General features: G+C 47.5%; 1 protein-coding gene across 2 annotated transcripts in view; it reads right to left on the reverse strand.

The window, feature by feature from the left end:
* ACAN (aggrecan) overlaps positions 1-16,681 on the reverse strand; it is a 48,224-nt gene extending 31,543 nt beyond the window's left edge. For both annotated transcript variants that reach the window (XM_040570244.1, XM_040570245.1), the window contains exon 1: positions 16,313-16,681. The gene's annotated coding sequence lies outside the window, so the exon portion shown is untranslated. The remainder of the gene's footprint in view (positions 1-16,312) is intronic.
* Positions 16,682-17,081: the final 400 nt, after the last annotated feature.

Below are 17,081 nucleotides of genomic sequence, written 5' to 3' on the forward strand. Positions count from 1 at the left end.
ATCGCTGCCTGTCAGAGCAGAGGGGGTGGTCAGCTCAGGTGCGGATGTCCTCTCCACAGAGGTCTGGATTTGGATTAGATGAGCCATGCTCAAGGAGCACGAAGGCACAGTTCAGCACATGGGAGAACCAACGCGGAGCAGTGTGTGCTCAGAGACTGGATCGTGCATGCCTAAGGAAGAGCCTGAGCTGCACGGCTGAGTAAAGGCAGAGCAAAGGCCGGAGCATCGCCTGCTCGGGATTGTACTGATGGCCCCATGGTGGCTGAACAGCTAAGGAGAGAAGTGGTCTGAGCCAAGTGTTGAGGACACAGGCAATGCCTCTACCATTTGTATCATAAATAACACAGGTTTCTGGTGATAATTTCATTCATTTTTTTTTTTTTTTTTAATGAACAATGTAACCTGTCTGATAGTAGAAGGTGGGCTACTAAACCCATAGGAGCTACCAGGTCGCTGTTGTCAGACTCCAATTGAGTGGCAAGGTTCTTATCTCCTATTAGAAAATATATATCTCCTAGCAAAAAACCTTGAAGTTCTGCAGACACGTTGGTGGAGCTCTTCCTAGGGTGAGCCCTAACTCAGGGCTGTCCAAGCTCTAGCAGGGAGCACTGGGAGGGACTAATTCTTACAGCACACACCCACCACAAGGAGCGGTGATCACACTACGCTTTCTGCAAGGCCCATGCTACAGAAACACCTCCCAGCCCTGCAAGTGACTTTCTTGCAAAGCTCCGTTTGCTCTTGCTGGGAGAACAGCTGGGGCAGGGAGCTGTTGTGGCAGGAGGTGGCACACGTTGCACAGCACCCCTCTGCAGCAGAATAACCATCCCTGCACAAGGTGCCAAGCAGCGTGGAGGAAGAAGAATCCAACCAAACTGCCACAGAAATCCCGGCCATCCTACCTTCTCTAACCAGTGACCAAGACAGGAGCAAGGCCCTCTCCGATTCAGCCTGGGCCAGGAAGAGCTCAGGAAAAGCTCTCGCCTTTCCAGAAAAGACAGAGCCGGGAAATGCTGGTAGGCTCAGGAGCTCTCCACCCCGGAGAACAACTGTCCCTTTCACTGGAGTTTATTGCCACTTTATTTTATGCCTAAGGCCGTGCTTCTGTATCAGCTTGTGTGCAGGCTGTCCTAAATTGGCTGCATATAAATATGTTTATTTGAGAATCTAAGTGTGTGTGGAGGAAAGTGTGTACATATGTGCAGACAGGTTTAATCCCTTACTCTTCCAACCCTGTCCCCAGATTTTCAAAGGCCTGAAGAATCTGGAGAGAGCAAGAAAAAGAAAAGTCACTGCAGTGAAGGCCCAACAAAGTGCCTACACAGTAAGACTGTACGGTGGAAAATAGCCAGATGGCCCACTTGCAGCACAGTCTAACTTGTTTGCTTGCTGGAAAGCATTTTCTGTTCTAGTTTATTTTAATTGAGTCCCATCTGCAGTTTCTCCTGTGGCCTTTGCTTGTTCCATACCACGTTAATCACCCTTGTTGCAATTAAATTTATTTTCATCACCCTTAATCCTGCTGTTGTCCTTTTTTTTTTTTTTGGATGGGGGTGGACAGGTCATTTTAAGCTTCCTTGTTTCTCATTTTTGGAAGACCTTTAATAGACTTGCATATTGTTTCTGGCAGCTAATAAAATGCCACTCATTAACTAGAAGATATGCCTGGGCATAAAGGTGTTTCCAAAGACAACATTTCCTTTCAAACTGTGGATATAAAGAGGCTCCTGAGCATGAGTCAAAACCAGCAGTAGTCATTTAGCCTTGGACTCTCTCTCTTCAACTAGTTTTCCATCGCCCGTTTATTCTCCATCAGGGAATGGACCTTAGTATCCCTAGGACACCTCCATCCAGCACTGTTTCAGGTACCAATGCTGGGGACCAAGGGTACGATGAGGTTTGAGGAGACACCACCACCCAGCAGAGACATCAGGAGGGTCCTCATGCCTGGTCAAGCAGCGTGCTCCATGTCCTTCGAGAGTGGTTTCTCCTCTCCCGTGTAAAACTACAGACCGTTCCTCTATGATCTCTGTGAACAAACACCTTATTGTCCCCCTGCATGTTCCCAGCCTCTGTGCAGGACTGAGAGCGTTTCTGTTAAAAACCTCAGCCTGGTCCAGGAAATGGGAGGGAAGGAAGGGGAAAAAAAAAAGTGAGGAGGGTGGGCAAAACTCATTTTATTTCTTCTTTTTCTTTCTTTAAATAAGGCAAACTTTGGAACTGAAATACGGTAATAAATGCACTCCTGTGATTTTTCATGTTTTTTCAGCTGTAAAGAAAATAGGAGAAATATTCCATTCTGTCTGGCTTCCAAACCATTCTGAGAGTAAGGTCTTTATGTACAGAGCAGCTTGGATGCTGCTCCCGCCTGCTCTGCCTCTAAAACCGTCCCTGGAACAATAAAGCCCTTTTTTCCCCAGTCAGAAGGACACACAGCAGTTACTGCTCTGATACTGTGTCATCGAGGGATGTCGTCCTCCCTGCTGACAGCCCTGCACGACTGGCTGCCTGGATTGCTACAGGAGATGGCAAATTGGCAGCGCCGAGGTATGCTCAGCGCCCAAGACAGAAAACAGAGAGCAGTGGCTGAAGACTAGGAAAAATGTCAGGTTTCTGCTGGAGCCTCAGCTGGCTCCTGTCCTGAAGCACCCCTTGCTACTGCAGGCACGAACGTGGCCAGATGCAGCTCTGCTCACACCCCTGGGGCTGGTATCAGAGTGCCCCTCAGCAACATCGTCTGGTCCAGAGCTCCTCTCTCTCCTCCTCTACAAAGAGCCAAAGTCGCCCCGACCTGTAATTTTGGTTCTGTGTTTTTCCATTTTCCATGTCTTTATGGTCTTTCCTTTAATAAAAGAGCTCCAGTCTGTTATAATTTGACTGTTTACTTAATTATATTGCACTTACACTACAGGAAGAGCCAAAATACCCAAGGATGTGTGGACAAGCCTTCAGTAAGCAGGATGCCAAAGGAAATCTTGGTCAAACCGAAACTGTCGGATGCTAGGCTTGGTTAGCTACCCAGGCTCAGACACACGGTCTGGAACTAATGGCCGGCTGAACACAAAAAGCTTTATAAGCATTTATCTCTTTCCTGGTAACTACCACAGAATGCCTCTCATTCTCCCCTGATTTATACTGGTTTTACATTACATCTCCATTAACTCCAGCAGCATTTCTCCATATATTTTTTTTTTCCTGAGAGCAAGCTAAACAGGCAGACCTTGCCACCAGCCACCCCCAAACTAGTTCTCATGCAGGAAAACCAAAACTGCCTGTCACTTGCAACACACACGGACAATTTTCCTGCCCTCCAAGGACAGAGAAGCTGCAAGATGCCCACTCTGGTGAGCAGATGACAGCTGGAGTCTCTCATGCAAGCTACAGGATCAGCACTACGCCTGAGCTGCCGTGGCTCTGAGTGGCTGCCCAACGTGGAAAGCAAAAGCCACATTCAACAGCCCCCAGAGCCTCTAAATTCAAGGCAACAATGAACCTTTGAGACTTGCTGAAACTTCTACTGAGAATCCTCTCTGGTCCAAGGGGAGAAAAAACCTTCTAAAGAGCAATTCATCTCCTTATGAAATAGATGTCTCGACTGAGAACCTTTAAAGAGCTGCTCAGCCACTTGTCTGATGGGTGGTAAGGGAGCCTGGAGCACTAACATCTAGCTTTTAGAGATGGGTGGGTGGTTAGGCACTTCATAAAGCCTCCTTAGACCCTGTTTTATGCACAGCAGCGGTAATTGGGATGTATTCCTTGGCTTGCAAGGAAGAATTTAAGCCAGAAATAAAGAAATGGAACTTGGCAAACTCCTTCCTCCTGGATATGGTGTCTCTGGGAATGACAGTCACCCATCACCCTTCTTTGGTGGAAGAGGCAGGTAAAAAATGCTAACCCAGAGAAAGAAAGTAACAAATACAGGTGTTTTCTGGAGCTGTCATCAGCCTTGAGCAAATCACTTCTAGACACAGAGAGGAAAACCACCGAAACACAGAAGGCGGCACCTGAGACATCACATTCCCTCAGGATGTCAAGCGTGGAGGTGGCAGCTTTGGCCGTGTGGCTCTCCAAGTGACACCATTGTCTGCTCAAATGCATTGTCTCACCATAAATCCCACTGAGAAATCCCAAAGCTGTTGCTGCTGTGCTCCTAGGACCTGAGCTACCTATGCCTGGTACAGAGCAGGAGAAAAGGACGTGGAAAAACCTCTGTCCATTAACTTGGTAAGGCTCATACCATTTACCCTCTCTAAACCACCACATACCCACCTACTCCAAACAGGCAAAAGCTAAACAGGCGGGTAGGTTCTCTGCAGATGCTGAGAGAGATGAAGGACAGGTAAGGCTCAGCTGATGGACAGCAGATATTTGCCCTGCTGGGGGATGAGCCATTACTCTGTTGGAGAGTGTGAATGGTGCTCAGGCTGTGCTGGGGACATTCACTTGTGCAGAATTTGCCTCTTCACTTCTCTTGTGAATGGGTTGAAACCTCATTTGTGCGGAGAAGCAGCCTTAAAAATGAGAAAATGTGCTCCTGAGGCTACAGGACAAGATACAAATGTGATTGCAGAGAAGCAAACCTCAGTAACGCTTCTGTGCTGGCAGAAGCTTCATGGACATAAGCCTTGCTTCCCTTCATGGCTGATGCTGCACTTAGGACAAAAAGTTTTCCACAATGCCCGTGAGACCTTGTGTCAGTATGGAATCCATAGGCACAGAGATGTAAGCGTGAAGCTCTTCACTCACTTTGCTAGCTACTGCCCAAACCTGATATCTGTCAATACTCTGCTGTCCAAAATTGCCTTGGTTTGAACATATGTACTCCTAAGAAATGTGATGTGGAAATTCACCTAACGAGGCACTGGGCGGGACTGGAAGAGACATACCAGCTGCCAGCTTCACAATGGACAAACATTTTCCTCTTGCTCCAGGTAGAAAACATCAAACTAGCTTGGAAAGTCAAGAAACATAGGAGATTTGAGGGAAGAGCCGCATGAGCTCGTGCATGGCTGTAGGGCCTCTGTAATAACTGCATGTTTGGGTGAATACACACAGCTGGCAACACTAACCATCCTCCCACTGTCACCGCATGGACACAACGGAGATAGGTGAGCAAACACATCCTATCTGGCCTTTGCACTACCGAGTAGTTCATGTTTAACAGTGGGAAAACAACCTCCCATCCACCCTGGAGGAAGAGTTTCTAGCTTCTAGCTTCTAGTTTCTAGCTTCATTACAAGCTCAGTATCTGCCTCTTTTTGCTCCCCATTTTCTCTTTCCAAAGCTGGCACCTGAAAGTTTTCTCTGCATTAATTCCAGACATTGTGTAAACACTGTGCTTAGATTTACTTAAATGAGGCTGTTTCAGCTACAGCTTTCCTCCCAAATAGATTTCCTGTCTCATAAATTCAAGACATGCACAGTTTAGTTTTGCTGGAAAGGTGGAATCTCGACTCGATCCTCCCTTTGGGGTGACCTAGAAGACAAAAGGGCAAATGGCATGGGAGAGGGCCAGGGCCTTTCTGGTTACTGGCTGGGAAGGGCAGAGATATCCTGCCATGTGCTGCTCAGGAGGCCTTCAGTCCAAGCATTACTACTTGCCATAAATAATCTGCAAGATTTGCAATCTAATGATCTCTTGGCATTTTTTTTTCTCCGTAACTCATTTTTCAACACAGGACAATCTCTTTCTACTGAGCAGATCAGTGACATTTCCAGCGGAGAAGCAAAAGATTATTATTTTCTTCTGTTTCCAGATGCTTCAACTCTTTGCAACTCCTCAGAGAGCCACATGCATACAAACTGTTCACATGTATTCCTTGCACAGGAGTGGAGGAGCCTTTTTGCCTTTATTCACAAGCCTCTAGTCACCAGCTTACACCGAAGACTTCAGGTACTTCTTCCAACAGCAACGTGAACCCCCAACTGCAATGCAAGCATGGGTTTTACTACTGCTGCCGAAGGATCTCTCACACCTCTTTGTCTGGAGAAGGGCTTTACCAAAATTTCAGAGCAGGTTTTCCTCAAAGTTGTTTGCCTCTAAGGCTGATTTGATGAGCCTTGGTTCTGGAGGCACTGGGCTAGGCTTGCCTTCCAGTTTACACGTCATACCAACTGAGACCACAGACTTTACATTCAGACTGTAAAGATGGGCTGAGGTCAAGAAGAATTTGGTGCTTCTGGTAACCCTTGGCTCCTAACCCGCACTTCTCTCTGTGCTGGACGTGTCAGCTTTTATGTCAGGGCTCTTCCTGTCGCACAGCAGCCATCTAAGAGACCATTCATACAAGAGCCGCATCACCAAACCGAAATACCTGCAGAGTTGTACTGACCACCCCTCCCAAGCAGTGTACTGATTTTCCTGTAAGTATGTTGAAAATCTGTTAAAATCTCCCTGGCCTGTCTCTTCTTTTTTTCTTTTTTCTTTTTTTTTTTTTTTTTCTTTTCCCTTTATTCACCCGATATTCTGTTGACTGCATCTCATGGCACATGGTTGCCCTCCACCATCCCTGTACAATCCCTTCCTTCTCTGTGTGCTCGCACCTCTCACATACCAGGAGGCTGTTCTGGCATGCGGTGCCCTCTTCCCTCGCAGCCAAGACACACAGCGCGTGTTTAACTCAATTTGCCTGGCTCAGTCAATAAGGTCCCTGTTTATTGCTCTGTTCCTCTGGGGGGATGGAGTTATCTGCCCTGCCCCATCGTTCCAAGGGGATTTCGCTGCGTTGGGAACACTGAGGGATGCTCAGCTCCCCTTGCTGGGAGCAGCCCTGTTGGGCATGGACACTGCTCCACTGCCCCTATTCACTTGTCAAGTCATTTTATCCGAACAATAACTTCTGCCTTTGGTTCAGCCTGCTCTATTCTTTTCGGGCAGAAATCAACGGGAGCTCCAGGCAGAAAATAAATCTTCCTCTTTTTTTTTTTTTTCTCTTTCTACAACAGTGATGTTTTTGAACCAAGCCAAATTGTAAAGCAGGAAACAAAAGAAGAAAGAAGATAACAGCAAAATAGTTCACAGCCAAACGGGCTTGCCTGGGGTTTGCTACAGAGAAGACCATCCATCAGAGACCACAAAAGTTTTGGGTTCTACTTTATGAGACTGGTAAGGAGTTGGAAGGGAAGGAGAAAGGTGATGGAAAAGATGCCTAAAAAATTGTCCTGGCCCTCTGTGGAAGTGCACGTGAGTCTCTGGGTGATGTATTCATCCAGCCAGCAGGAACAATAAGGAGACCCCTCAGCATGGGGGAGGCAATAACTGGCAGAAGGGTTTCAGTTCCCTGGCTGAGATTTCCATTTTCAGTCAGTCCAAAACTTCCCCTAGAAAGCTCCTCAAAAAAACAAAAGAAAACAAACAAAGAAACAAAAACCCCAACCACTTTCTGAAATTAGCAGCAAATATAAAAGGATTAATTTTTAATCATGTGAGGCCTATCGTTTAATCCAGAAACAAATCACAGGTTTCTGCTTTTTTTCCAAGGGAGATGTCAGTATCTTCCAAAAAAATGCCCACTCTGAATGGTCTGTTCCCTTCAAACACATGATGAAATTAGCCTGAAGAAAGAATAGAAACATTGCACTTTAATAACAGCCTAACTCTTTGACCTGAATGTATGTTATGTATACAGAGAGCTCTCTCTACATACATCTGAATCTATAATCAGGCATTGGTTTGGTGTTACTGAGGAAGCAACTGTGATGACATGATGTTGAAAGAGAGAGCAAGGCAGAGACAATTAACCTCCCCAAAATTAGTTTCAGATGGGGGTCACTGAATGCACATCAGTAGTCATTGCCTTATAGCTCAGATCTCAGATCTCCACTGAATTACCCCAGCCCAGAAAGACAACAGGCCCTGCCTCAAAGATCTCACAATCTACAAACTATGCAGCTGACCAAACCTAGCAAACGTAAATTTGGGGAGACCATGGAAATACTGAAACAAAGCAAGGCTCTTACATGAAATATAAAATCATACAGTGAGGTGCAGACTGCAAAGGGAAAGAAATTTAACCTAAACACAAGCCACAGACATTTGGAGAGCCAATGCCGTTAAGCCCAAATCTACAGTTTGCTAAGAAAAGTCCATATGTCATACCTTCAAAAAGAGAAAGCGAGGTATGGAGGAAACCAGAAATGCAATTAAATGGGAATACAAAGTTTTCTGAGAGGCAAATAAATTCCTATGCATGAGATGTGGTCGGGAGAGAGAGCCAAAACGCTGCCCAGTGTTTGGTGAAGCATTCTGTAAAGGCAACAGAAAATGTTGTTTTTCCAGAGGTATGTGGAACAGTTTGAAACCAACAGTGCCCACATTTTGGGGAAACAGAAAGGCACCAACACAGATCCCCTTGTACGCAAAATAACTGCCTAGTGAAGTGCTTCAAACCAGCAAATACACTCAGGCAGTGATGGAAGAGATGCGGGCTCTAACACAGACCCTGGAGCATGCTATACCGGTGTTTTGACTCAGACACACAGCACTAGCCAGAGAAACTGTAAACAAATAAAATTTGTTTTATACTATTGTCATAAAAGACCAATTCAAAGACAAATAATAATGATCTGTTTTAAACACGCTATCTTGTAATTCTCCCGGTAAGATGGGTAGGTAAATTATCTGGCGGCCAGATCCAGTTTTTCCATTGGAATCAGTAGAAATGAGTCCCTATAACTCCAAGGTTCGTGACATTAAGCCCAAGCTATGGTTTTAAAACCTAGTCTAGACACGTAACTCTCTGAAAGCCCCAAACAGGCAGCAGGGAGAGCACTCAAAAGGAATTCCCAATCCCCACAAGTTCGCACAGAGCACTCTGCTTTCAGACAGCAGAAGAATTAATTCCATAAGACAACATAGCAAGGAAAATCCTGTTTGGCTCTCACAGAGTAGAAGAACTGGATCTAATCACACACAACATTTGGGCACTGTCACGGAGCAGTCTGCAGACTGTGGCAATTCCATAGCTGTGACCAAAAAGCCATCATGACATTCATACTCACCAATCCACGCTGCTTAAATAAGCCACGCAATGGGAGTGATGCTCAGTAAGACTAGCTGACAGTTAAATGTTCAAAATGAAAATGTTCTCTAGCTTTTAGGATGAGCATTCCGGCAAATGTGGTTGAAAGAGTCCTGCTTCAAGTTAATGACTTCTAATGGAAGTATACTGGGAAGGTGAGGGGCAAATGCTGGTATCGGTTCTGGCCCTCAAAGGTCAGTCCCTGCAGACCCCAGGCTTGTCCAGCCTATGTCTGGGGCCTCCAGAGCTCCCTGTGCTGCTGCAGCATTGAGGATGTTCAAAAGTCTGTTGGACCCTGTCTCCCCTTGGGCTGGGTGCTTACTCCCTGAAAGACTCAATGCGATGTCCTTCCTACTGCAAGGATGTCACAAAAGAGAATTAAAAGTATAAGCGAGTATTTTGGAAAGCAAGAAAAGCATGCACTGCTGGTCACTAAGAAAATTAGCAAATGGCTTCTGAGCTGAGCTTTAAAAGATTTTGATTACAGGTTTTGATACAGCAGCAATAGATTAAATTCTTACAGTGTACTCTCCAATGGTTACTGCGAGAGTTATGGGAATGTCAAAATTGCTTTGTAAAAGTCTGATAACCTGCCCAATTGTCTGCGGTATCTCAGAATTTAAAGATGCAAAAGGATGTCTGAGGCACTCAATGGAATTTGCAGAAGTGCTTTTCTGTGTCTTGGGGCACTTTGCTGCTTCACAAGATGTGTCCTTGAGTCCCTAAAGCAACTTCTGGAAAAGGACATAATTTTATAAGGGAAATAAATCCAATCAGATATCTGAGTGTCTAATGACTCTCATTCCCAATCAGTTTCAAAATATTATTGTTTAATTACACTAACAGCACAAATAAGAGAGACATCTCTGAAGGATGAAGCACCACAGTTCTATACAAAAAGTCAGCTGCATTTGCAGTTGAGGAACAGAGAGCAAACAACTTGGAGATTAGAAGAAATTGGTAATAAACCACGCCAGAATTGAAGAGAAGGTGCCAACCACTGTATTCCAGTGTCGTCAGTTTCCCCAGTATACATAATGGAGGCATGAGAAAAGCTTCAGCGTTACTCAGAGTGCAGCATGAGAAAGCTGTCTGCATTTTAAGCACGAGCAAACCCAGCCTTTTGTCTTTGATGTTAGACCGTGACTCTGCAGCTGCCAAAACTCTCTGTGCAACAACATGTGGACAGGTGAGCGGGGGCCTGAGAACCTAAAAAAGAAAGGGCTGAGCATAATATACGTAAAGTACTTTTATTTAGTTATTTTTTACACCGGTTGGATGTGCTTATTCGAAGTCGGGAGGAATGCAGTTTTAAGTCAGCTGGTGGTGGCAATTGAATGAAACTTTTGGCAAATTATTGCCAAAACAAGAGCAGAAGTAGCAGAAGTGAGGTGGATTGAAAAGCTGGAAGAAAGGCTTGTGTTAGTCAAAGCATCTTTGCTTTCCAGCATTCTCAGCTGCTCTTGGAGATACCACCTCAGTCACAAACCTTACCTTAACTAAAGGAGAACTTGTGGTGGGGCTAGCAGAAAGAAGGACTAAAGATTGTTAACTCTTTGAAATGGGGTCTCTGTGGGAAAACATAGTTTCTCTAATGGAGGATGTAGGTGAAGGCTGAGGGCTATGAGCCCTGTCTTCTTCAAAAGGTGCTGTAGAGAAGGCTGAGCTGGTTGCCCCCTGGCTAAGCACCTTGCCGTGGCAGTGGGGTGTCTGGCAGATGCCAACTCACCCATGAATTTATCTCATCAGGAAGGTTTTGAAGCCCACACTGAACTCAATGCTGTCTAGGCTGGAGTGGTAATGGTAATGTGAAGTCACTTTGGGAATGCCAGTGAGAGCTGGAAGCAGGATACTGGAGGTGAATTGAAATGAAGATCTCCTTTGCTTCCCTGCCTCTGAGATCTTCATGTCTATAATGCATGTCCTACATGGCTACAATGAGAGAATGGCCCCAAACAATGCCAAACATATTTCAGAAAGGTGTAAAGAAATGTGTGCCAGCCTATCAGTGCTCGATATGAGAATAATTTTGGAGCAGAAATGGGCACACGAAGCACACAGCTGTAGTCTCAGGCACTGCACCCTCTTGCTGGCGCGCTCGGCAGCATTAGCAGACCAAGTGCCCTGCCACATGAGGGTATCACTTACGTATCAATTGCTACAAGGCAGCAGGGTATTATTTATACAATAAGTGCTATATAAAACAGCAGGGTAATATTTAGAGGGCAAATACAATGGAGAGGAAGGCTGCAATTTGTTCGGCAGCAGCAGGATGTTCTCTACTCTCCAAAGCACCATGCAGGATCAGGGTGACACTTAGATGCCAAGTACTGTGGGAGGACAGGGTATTATTTAAACCCCAGATACAAGAGTAGGTAAAGAGTATTATTTACTAACCAGATGGAATGCAATAGCAGCAGTAACTGCACGGTATAATTTACAGCAGAGGAAAAGACATCATTTGCAGACCAGTCATTACAGAACGGGAGGGTATTCGTTAGAGTACAGCACTGAAGCATTGCTTTGAAGCCGAGCACCATAAAGACACAGGGTATTATTTATACACCGAACCCCACAGAAACTATTTTTCTGGGGTAAGTAACAGTGACAGTTAATCACTCATACAAAAGCCATCCTGTAATTTCCAATATGTGAACTACGTGATGATTTCAACCTTGAAACCGTGGTACAGATGATGTAATGTTAATTACACTTAGCTGCTGTGCCACAGCACTGCTAATCCCGAGTAATCCTCTGAAGCCAGAAGAGTTATGCCAGCCGGGCTGAATCTGCCCTGCGCAAAGCCTGCTCTGACTGGGGATTTCCAGGGCTGCGGCAGGGATTTATCTCTGGCCCATGCAGGATCCCAGCAGGAGCAGCAGGTTTTGCTGTGCATTACGGGTTGTTCAGTCCTGGGCACGGCTCTCCTGGAGGAGGTGTGAATGAGGGAGGGGAGCTCCAGCTGGAAGGGATCAGCGCCATCATTTTCACCTGTTTATCTGCTGCTGGCCTCCGCGTTTCCTTTGCACACCTTTTTCCCTTCAGTCCATGATCTAAGACTCAGTTCCTTGGTTATTTCTTGTTAGTTTCCCCTAAAGAATATATATATATTTTCCTTTCAAATTATTCCTATTTAATTTTCTCACTATTAAGTCACATCTATCCCTCCTGTGGCCTTCACAGACAATTCCTTCTGTCCTTCAGTGGTTGTCATGACTGTTAATTACCTGTCCAAGTCCTCTGCCTAGTGTGAACCAAGGGCATTGTAGAAGCCAAAAGCACTTGGAAATTGCCAGCCCAGATGAAACCAATGGTGTGTCCAGGCCAGCATCCTGTCTTGGACAAGATCTGTATCACCAGCTTCAGAGCAAAGTTCTCATCATTGAAAAACGGGAGAAATTGCTGAGGAGGAAGTTTCTTTTTAACACTAGGCATTTAGTGGTTGCCTTATGCCTTGAAGCATGAGTATTTACATTCCATATCTTCCCGCTAATGTAAGCGAGGTTTATTGGGCATGGCTGGATAGACAGATTTACTCTCGGTCCTAACTCGTGAGCAGTCCTTTCCCTACCCGGCCGGAAACACTTTCCTGTCCTGGTCACCTCACTTCTGCCTTGCAGATGCCCTTTTGTCTCGTGTTGCCTGATGTGGCCCCTGTTGCACCTTCCATCGCTGGGTTCAGCTCCTTACACCCCCTGCGTGAGACCCAGGTACTTCAGAAGATTCCTAGCTCCCATGTAGATGCCCAGGTAAGATGGTGGCAACCAGGGCCATCTACGTGGTCAACCTTCATCAACTGTAACAGCAAGTGCAGGACAAATGGAGCTGACCTGCCTTCCCCAGGACAGCCCATTGGCCAAATTCCTCTCAGCAACCTCTGCTCCTGGCCAGCACAAGCCTCCGCACCCCGAGGACACCTCTGATTCCCCGGGGGGAGCTGAGCAGCGAGGTACGGCCCTCATCTGAGTTCTGGGCCTCTCACAAACTTCCCCTACTCCACATGAGCCAGCTGTGCTCTGGCTTGAGACAGTGTCTAGAGAAAAGCCATGAATTGCCATGCCTTGGTTGGCACAAACAGTGACTACAGGGGTGAAAACACAGATGGTGGTGCTTGTCAGAGGCCTCCTAGTGCCCTGCTTTCCCAGCATAGCAGGCCTTCCTCCCCGGGGAAGCGCAGAGCCACTGGGACACCTGGTCACCCAGGTGCCACCACCTCCCCTGCTCGCTTGTGGGGCTGTAACGTGGCTCCAGGTGAAGCCATCTGGGGTGTTAGCTCACCACGGTGACTGCACGGGGGCTTGTAAAGCAGGGGAAGGATAGCTGAGCAAGGCTGTCCACTTGGCTGCTGCTTGGCACCTCAAGGCATTTCAGCAGCTAACATATGTGGAAGCTGTTGAGGTACCCAAGTCAAAGGATTCTGGTCTTCCTCATCATTTCCCCCAGCCTTCGGCTCTCTAGTCTGTGCTGAGGAATCACTGGGAAGGAAGAACATCACGCAAGGGAGAAATGGAAATTTTTATTAAAAAGGGAAAGTCCGTCGTAAAACACATGGAGGGAAAAATCTCAGTGCAAAGAATAAAAAAAAAAAAAAAAAAATGGCTGCCCGGCGAACACTACAAATCCCCCCGCCTATTCATGAGGCCAACAAAAAGCTTCTTGAGCTCTGCACTGTGAGCCCATTGAGCACGGAGCGGGGCAGCGGCGCACACACCCTGCCTTGTGCACACAGGCAGTGCCCGCAGCCCCGCCGCGCACACAGGCTGGGCTGTTCTGCCCGCGCACAAGGAAGCACTGAGTTTTTAAAAGTAAACTGTAAGGTTTCCGTTGTTGCACTGGGCTCAAGTATTTTTTTTTTTTAAATATATATCTATAACAGCTCCCTCTCTTTGCCGTCTCTCTCTCTCTCTCTTTCCCTCTTTAAACAGCCCTGAATGCACCAGGCTGCTCCGCAGCCATCCTGCGCTGGCTCCGTATGTGGTCCAGACCCGGGATGAAGACGGCTTTTGTTGCTGCTGCTGGGAAGCTGCCTGCGAGCAGCACACACAGCCCGGCTTGTTCACACGTGGAGGCTGCCGGGGGGAGCAGGAGGAGGAGGAGGAGGAGGAGGAGAGGGAGGCAGGCTGCAGAAGGCTGGGCTTGTGGTGGAGCAGCCGTCCCACTGCCGGCAGGGAAAAGGGAGAAGCAGGGAGACGGCGGCGGGTGGCGGTGGAAAAGATGTCTCAGGCAGCTAAGAAAGGTCCCGTTGAGTGTGGAATGGGCAGCAGCTGGCCCTCCACCAGCCTGCGTCCCTACTGGGTGTAGGGCAGCGTGGGGAGGCAGGGAAGTCACCGGGCCTGGGCAATTTATGGCTGAGGAGAAGCTGCCCCAGGGAGAGGAGGAGAGAAGAGACCAGTAACGGAGGGGATTTTGGAGTCCCCAGGTTTTCTGGCCATTATACACATCTCTGGTTGATACCAGAGCATGGAACAGCAGTTTACACACTCATTCATTCACTTCTGCCTTTTAAATGATACCATCCATCCTCTTCTCCTCCAAACCCCCTTACATTTCTCTCCAATTAGGTCGTATTTTACAGTGAGGAGCTGCCGTTTACAGTGCTAAGTCTGCAGCATTTTAGTTAATGTCCTCAGCTTCCTGACCCCGGTCTCTCTTTGCCCACCTGTCCTCCAGCCCTCTCGCTGCTGTCAAACCCTGCTTCTGTCCGTGGACATGGTTGTAGGAAACATCAAGCAGGAGCTCAAGCAGAGGAGATGAGTTTTTCCCTAAAGGCTGCTGGGGCTGCTCATAGCCCTCAGGCAGCACGGGAACATCCCTGGCCCAGCGAGGGCAGACGGGGATGCCTCCCTCTTCTGTGCTCTGACAGCACCTCCAAACGTCTTGGGGAGGGAAAACACCTCCTGTCTGCCCTACCGGGTGGGTACGGTCTCAGAGGTTTTACAGGAACATATAGCACCAAATAACCAAAGCAGAGAAACAGCTCTCCTCCACAGGGTCTGAAAACCCACCAAATCAGTCCCCAAACCCCTGGCCCCTCTGCCCAGCCAGCATCCTTTATCTGAAGCTCGTAGGCAAAAAACAAAATAGCGGGGAATGCTAAAAAATTCCTCTCACCCAACTATTTCATCATAGGATATTTCCCCCTTCCCACATCTGGCAAAGCTATTTTAGTAAACTGGGAGAACTTTTCAAACTGCATTTTTTTGGCTAAACATCTCAAAAGGGCAGAGTTAAAATGCATGCTTTCCGCTACGTGCAGAGGGTAGGCTGCTGCTGAGCACAAAGTTTAAGCGAAAAGTCTTAAAAAGCAGGGAGTGACCTAAAAGGAGAAATTTCCAACAGAGGCTCCGAAGAACAAAAACTTTTTGCTCTGCCTGCTCTTAGAGAAGAGCTCAGCTACTACTGAGCTACTGCTAAAAACGGGTTTCAGCCAGGAATCAGCTTGGAGAGGGGCAGCCACTGAGCAGTGCCCAGCACCATGCTCTGGAAACCATCCAGGAGCTGCCACCCGTGCCAGGGGCTCGCTCGCAGCCGTGGCAAGCGGGCTGCACACCGTCTGACCTCCCCGATCCCGTCTCCTCTCATCCTCCTGCTGGGCTTGTCCCCCCGACCTGTGGCTTCACGTCCTTCGAGCCCGCAGAGCACCCTTTGCGCTCTCGATAGCGATGCGGTGGCAGCGAGCGGAGCAGTTACCGGCAGACAGCCCGTGATGGTTTGGGACGTCAGTGACAAATGAGCTCAGCCGCAGCCTCCTTGCCCCGCGCTCAGCAGCAGGATGAGAAATGCCACCGACAGCAGCCAAAATCCATCGCGCAGGAACACCGACAGCTTGTGGGGTTGTTTGGGGAGCAGGAAGAGGGGTAGCCCCCTTCTCTGCGCTCCCACCTGGTGGCATTGGATGCCCGGTGTCCCAAGCCACGTGCCTTGCTTTCCCTCCCTCGCCCAAGAGGACTAACAAACTCAGCACATAGCCCCAGTCTCAGGCTATGGGGCCATGCCCCCACAACCCCATATCTGCAGGGGTTGGTGTGGGGCCGGCACGGCAGTGCTGCTGGCAGCCCAGCCCCGTAGGATCCCGGCAGGCTCCTCTCACAGCGGCGCTGCTGGCATGAGGGCAGCTCCGTGGAAAACCCTGGGAGCAGTCAGTGTGCAACTTCCCTCGCATCTCTGCTCACCAGGGAAAGAGACAATCCACTTTTTTAGAGCCCGCGTCTATAGAACACCGAGGAAAGAAGTGGGGAAGTTAAGGAAGAAATCCCAAAGAGAGAAGAGGGAGGTAAAGCGCAACCCCTTACCTTTAACAGTTCAGTGCAGTGCTTGGAGAATCTAAGTCCCATACACCTGGCAGAGAAATTAGGTGTTTTTTGGTGTTCAGGATGGAAAGAGCTTGCCACTTCTTGCTGTTGCTGTATGTCTTCTTTGCAATCTCCAGATGAGTTTTCCTGCCTTTTTTTTTTTTTTTTTCCCGGTTCCCCAGAAGAAATCAAAATTCCCTGTGTGGTATTTCAGGTCCTTTCAGGCAGTGGCAGCAGCAGCAGGCTTGAAGAGTAAGTGCTGTGTGTGAATGGCAAAAAAAGAGAGAGAGGGTTCAGACCACATTAGCTGCCACTGGCTGCAAGAGAGACCATCAAACTCCTGTCAGCCTCCTTAGATACCTCTTGAAGAGCTGGCAAACTAAGTGTATTGGATCCTCCTCTGGATTTTAGAGTAAAGGTAGGCAGGCATCCAGGGGGCAGGGGGAAATAGGAGGGCTTAAGGACAGAAAAGGAAGCCCAGCCTCTTGGAAAGAGGGGAAAAAAATAGAAAAGAAAAGAAAGGGGAAAAAGAAAAAAAAAAGCATTGGCAAAAAAAAAAAATACTGTAAATGGAGAAAGCTGAATGGGGAGTGGGGGATTAAATTTAGCCCTCTGGTTTGGAAGCAAACTACATGGAGCACCACAAGTGGTTGAGAGAGAAGAAATAGTTTATGTAATAAAAAGAGAACGTGGTTTATGTAAACTAAAATAACATGAAGCTAATTAAGGAACCTGAGCAAAGCATGCGTGTCTGCAATGCAGTCAATAT

The sequence above is a fragment of the Cygnus olor genome, chromosome 11, assembly GCF_009769625.2.
Source record: "Cygnus olor isolate bCygOlo1 chromosome 11, bCygOlo1.pri.v2, whole genome shotgun sequence".
Lineage (NCBI taxonomy): Eukaryota > Metazoa > Chordata > Aves > Anseriformes > Anatidae > Cygnus > Cygnus olor.